Source organism: Nanorana parkeri, unplaced genomic scaffold (genome assembly GCF_000935625.1).
Source record: "Nanorana parkeri isolate BGI_ZX_2015 unplaced genomic scaffold, ASM93562v1 scaffold1367, whole genome shotgun sequence".
Classification (NCBI taxonomy): Eukaryota; Metazoa; Chordata; class Amphibia; order Anura; family Dicroglossidae; genus Nanorana; species Nanorana parkeri.
In genome coordinates, this window is record NW_017307635.1 from 221,742 (window position 1) to 227,188 (window position 5,447).

The window sequence follows — 5,447 nt, forward strand, 5'->3', positions numbered from 1 at the left end:
CTACAATGATGTTTTCGGAACTCTGGAACAACCAAAAAAAAAAGTACGCTCGACTAGAAACCAGATTCAGCTGCCATGCAAGTTAATATTTGAAGTTAATTCATTGATCGTCGATTAGATATTGTTAGGAAAGCCATAAATCCCAGAAAAAAATCTCCAAATCGTTGGAATATATTGCAAGGTGTTATTTAAGTATGATCGACTTTGTAAACTGTTGTATAAAATTAAATAGAGTTGAACTTTTCAATGTATTTAAAATATTAAAAGAAACAAAACCATAGACTTGATTCCATCGATCGACTTATGATGGCCGTGTCATTGTGTTCTGATTGTTGGCTTGTTGCTGGTTGTGGAAGGGTATAGGTGTCAAACCAAGACTGCCACCTACAGCGTAACCCCGGTACTACACTCCATGTGCTGAGATGACTTTTGACTAAACTGCAATCCAAGGGCGTAACTAGAAATCACAGGACCCCATAGCAAAATTTTGTATGGGGCCCTGTGACTTCTAGTTATGCCCCTTGCAGAGCCCACTTAGCCCACCTGAGGGTGACCCTGGTCAGGTGGGCTGGTCACACTCCTTACCTGTCCGCCTCCTCTTCCTGCATGATCGCAGATGGGTTCCGCCTCCTCCTCCGTCGCCGGGCCCACCTCCTTCACTGTCACCGGGCCCCGCCTCCTCCTCCACTGCCAGGTCCAGCCTGCTCCACCGCCACTCCTGGCTCTCAGATCACTGTCAGTGATCTGAACAGCAGCGCATTCTTCTCCCAGCCACCAGTGAAAGCCACCAGCATAAGATGCTGTAGCAACACAGAGTCCTCAGAGACACACAGAGTCCTCAATCTCTTTTCCTGTATCCCCTGTGTTATCCTTGTACTTGTCAAAATGCCCCGATGTTTGCGCTATGGTTTTTTTTTTCACTTACCTTTGGTGCGGGAGAGCAGTGGCGAGTCAGCGCTGCTCCGGTGGGAGGAGCTCCAGGTGGGGTCCTAATTTAGCTGGTCAGCGACTGCCAGAGGATCCCGACACGCGCGGCACCTCTGGCAGTCGCCGGCCAGCTAAATTAGGACAAGATGTGATGTAGATCACTTCCCATTCATTCATAGTTGAGGATATAGTAACCATACTCTGTCCTCAATTATCTACAAACACTCACCGATCACCGACTGCTTGTACCCGCTCTCCTCTCTGACACGCTGTCACAGGAGGCTGATCGAGCGTTGTAGGGAGGAGAGCTCAGCTTCCTGTGACAGCGCGGGCTGTCTCCGCCCCCACACCGCTCTCCTGGACTTTGACAGGGGCTGAGAGGTGTAGGATTAGAGACGCCGGCCGCTCACAGCTCTCTCCTCCCGCAGTGCTCGGCCGCCTGTGACAGTTTCTCTCCTCCCCGCTGGGACACAGAACAGCGCTCAGTGGGGAGGAAAGAAAAGAGGGATGCAGCGCTGTATTTTTCGGCCAATATGTTTCGGTGCATCCCTGATAAATAGTGGAGCAAGGAGGGAAAGGTGCAGGGGGCCGAAAGCTACAAAATGAAGCAGAGAGATCCTTGCACTACAGGTCCTCAGGTGCAGCTTCCTCTCCAGCAAGGAGAACATAGAGCAGAGCATCTGTGACGGTTCTCATTCATCCAGGTCTGTCAAAAAATAAATCAAGGCAACTGGACTTCTGTGTCTTTACTTGAAGACATTTCGCTGGTCATCCGGCTAGCTTTCTCAATCCAGAATGGGAAAGCTAGTCGGATGACCACCGAAACATCTTGGAGAAAAAATACAGCAAGTCCAGTTGCCTTGATTTTTATTTTTTTTTACAGATATAGTGAGCAGAACAGTAATGACATCACCATATATCACTCCAAATCTGGTGAGATTAACAGTCGGGTGCAGCAGTGGCTGAGATCTCACACTGCAGATATACAGCCATGAGGTTGAAAACGCGTGCCCAGGCTTAGTTAGTGTTCAAAAGGGATTAAGGTTTATTTGACTAATACTGCTCACCCTTTCTGGATGTTGCCTATGAGGCCAGGTTCACACCTGGGCGATCCGTGACCGCGCAGCAATCGTGCACAATTGCCGTTCCTGCCACGGAGTCGCCCACCACAGCTGATCGCGCTGGCGGTGCCATGATTTTCTCATGGCACCCCAGTCGCTCCTTGCTCGTCGTGCGGTTTTCCCGTGCAACCAAACACGATCGCGGCTTAAACAGCCATGCGTGGTGTGTCGCAAAAACAAGGTACATGTACCTTTTATTCTGGGTCTGCCATGAAGATGTCAAGGGGCGTCCCGAGGCTGGGTGACACCCGGAGCGGAGACCGGGTGACAGCACGCCGTGACGTCATCGCACCTGAGCGTGACGTTGCCATGTTTGCGCAATGACGTCATCGTGCATTCCTGGTCGTCTTATTGACGCCTGCTGTCATCCATCTTGGTGATGGACGCTGGCAGAGAGAGTTGGGGACGTTCACCCGGGGAGGGATGAGGTACGCCGCAGGGTCCCCTCCTCTCTCCTGACTGTCAGTCATTTTGGTTTCACCCCTCCAATGGTGGCACCTGGGTGTGGCCCGCACCCCGCTTGTGACGCCACTGCAGGTGTCACCCCATTGAAATTAATGGGGCCACGTGACAATCACTGTGTGCAATTGTGCAAGATGGCGCAGTCCCGGGACGCCCGTCCTGGATCGCCCAGGTCTGCACCGGCCCTAACATAGCAAATCTTGATCCCGGGTCCAACTACAGACAGAAATCTTGTGTGTGTATATATATATATATATATACTGAGTGGCCAGATTATTATTACCCCCCATCAGTACTTCGTTGGGCCGCCTGGTGACTCCACGAGATGATGAAAGGTGATGCGAGGAATCTGAGACGGCGCTGTTGCCCTTCTGTTGTCTTGTACCAGTCTTGCCCCTCCCCCGTTCTGCCCTAACATTGACTAGTCGCTGACGGCCACAATTCGCACGCTCAGACCCAGATTTTCGGCTGACAGTCCGGTCTTTAAACACTTTAACAATGAGCTGCTCCTGAACATGTAACGGATTCTGCTGTTTTGCTGATACTCGCTCCATGGCTCCGAGCGCCAACAATCATCCCGCGTTCAAAGGCTGTTACATCGCGTTGTTTCCCCGTATCTTCAGAAACAAATCACTTCTACTGTCGTGGTAACCAACCCGCTTCCCTATTTATAATGGTCTGGCCCTCTAGCAACTTCAGCGCCAAATTATAGCTAATTTGCCTACAAACGTCAGGTGGTCATAATAATCCGGCCACTCAGTGTATATAATAATCTGGCCACTCAGTGTATATAATAATCCGGCCACTCAGTGTATATAATAATCCGGCCGCTCAGTGTATATAATAATCCGGCCACTCAGTGTATATAATAATCCGGCCACTCAGTGTATATAATAATCCGGCCTCTCAGTGTATATATATAATATAGTTGGGTCGGTTTAGCACCTCTATCGTGTTTTTATGGCTGCCTGTGACTCTATTGCAGAGATTTCCATTCACTGTGTCTATTCACAGAAGGGGGAGGAGTTTGGAGAAGGGAACAATCTAGAACAACATAACTGAACTGGAATGTGAGCTGCATTGGAGAATGTTTCCACATCGGCTATGTTGTCCTAGATTGTTCCCTTCTCCAAACTCTTCACCCTTCTGTGAATAGACCTGACACTGTGTGTAAGATCCTGCAGCAAGGAGAACAGAGATCAGCACAGCAGTGACACCGCCAAATCTCCTGAGGCGGGCAGTGCCTGAGATCTCACACTGCAGATATACCGCTATAAGGTCGTACCCCATATCAGGAAGTGTCCTGCTATATTTCAGGTGGATTTCCCAACATAAACTGCTCAGGCACAATGAACATTTCCCGATGTTCCTTATAGCGGAGCAAATATTCACTTTTGAGTTCAGTTCCGCCTTTAAAGCTCAGCCAAGAACACTTCTCAATAATCATTTTAGCTTGAAAGAAGAACCCCTGTGCAAAACTTCGATTAACCCCTTGCTACCCCCACACTGCAAGGGTTAAGTTATAGTCACCCGCATCTCGGAGCTGTGCGGCTGGCACAGCACTCCCTCCAGGCTGTTTCCTCCAATGGTAAGTCCCTCGAAGGCCTCGCATACACGTTTAGAATGCTAAGTTGTGACAAGCGGTATCCATCTCATGACCACCTGAAATCGTCACTTTGTTTTTCCAGCTCTCAGACAGGACTCGTACTTCTCAATGTCGGATGTGTCTATGACGTTCTCTTCAAATAAAACGTTCTATTGTGAACAATATGGCGTCTGTGCCAAATCTTGGCCTGAAATTCACCAGCAAGATCTGCCGTACCTCCGGTGAGGCAGTGCACCTTCCTTCCACTAGGGGGCGCTGAGACAAATGCTGCCTGCAAACTGCATGTCAGTCCAAAAGTTTACATTGTCTCATTATAGATAATTGTTCAAAGGTGAAATTATACAATTTATTTTTAGTGAAAATAATTTTCTGCAGACCTCAAATGAACGTTTTTCTGCCTCTATGTAAAAAAGTGAAACATTCACTAGTGGGACAACAATTCACAATATTCACAAGGAGAAAATTATTTAGTTAATAGCTTGTCCTTTATGTTCAGAAAATTAATTTTGTGGTTGCTGATTTGTTAGGGGATGTAGCTCAGTGGTAGAGCGCATGCTTTGCATGTATGAGGCCCCGGATTTCCCTTCTGCAATGGAGAGGTTACCTGCAGGAGCTACCGGTCAGGGTGCAGTCTGTCAACGCTACGGCTGTATCAACCACCAAGGAGAAACCAGAAGCCGCATTGCACAGCAGGAGGTAGATCTCATCTTGTCTTGGCCTCTCTGCGCTTCCCTTCATTGGTTGGTATGGTCACAACGACAGCAGAAGGCAGCCACAGGTAAGGGGATGTAGCTCAGTGGTAGAGCGCATGCTTTGCATGTATGAGGCCCCGGGTTCAATCCCCGGCATCTCCAGGTTTTACCAAATTGCTAAATATTCTCATTCTAAACGTACCCCTCCAGTGCGCAAATAAATGTTATTGGTCGTCAACAAAACCCTATGAATGACCAGGACAAACCTAACAAGGTATGCCCTTGATTCCGGGGGACACTCATTCTACCGGACAACGGCCTATCGCACCATCATTGGCAATCTCAAGTTGGTATTTGCATTCTGTCCTATTCCAGCTCAGGTTTTCAGGTAACATGTTTTTCCAAAAATTTTTCTTAGCAGCACAGTGAGTATTTCAGCTCGTTCACTCTACGCCTGGAAAACCTTAATCAGAAATGCTGAAACTGTTTGCGTTGTGTTTCCTAAAGAAAGAGAAACCAATCATCTCTCAGATGGCGGTCCCGGGAAAGTCTTTACTGATACATCTAACTGTCATTATTCAATCACAGACATTATAAATAGATAAAATGTGCCGTTCTTGTTATATATATATATATATA

At 48.0% G+C, this 5,447-nt stretch overlaps 1 non-coding gene across 1 annotated transcript; it reads left to right on the plus strand.

Annotated features, from left to right (window-relative positions):
* The first annotated feature begins 4,898 nt into the window (after positions 1 to 4,898).
* TRNAA-UGC lies at positions 4,899 to 4,970 on the plus strand. The gene has a single exon. It is a non-coding gene; the product is annotated as a tRNA-Ala (tRNA).
* Positions 4,971 to 5,447: the final 477 nt, after the last annotated feature.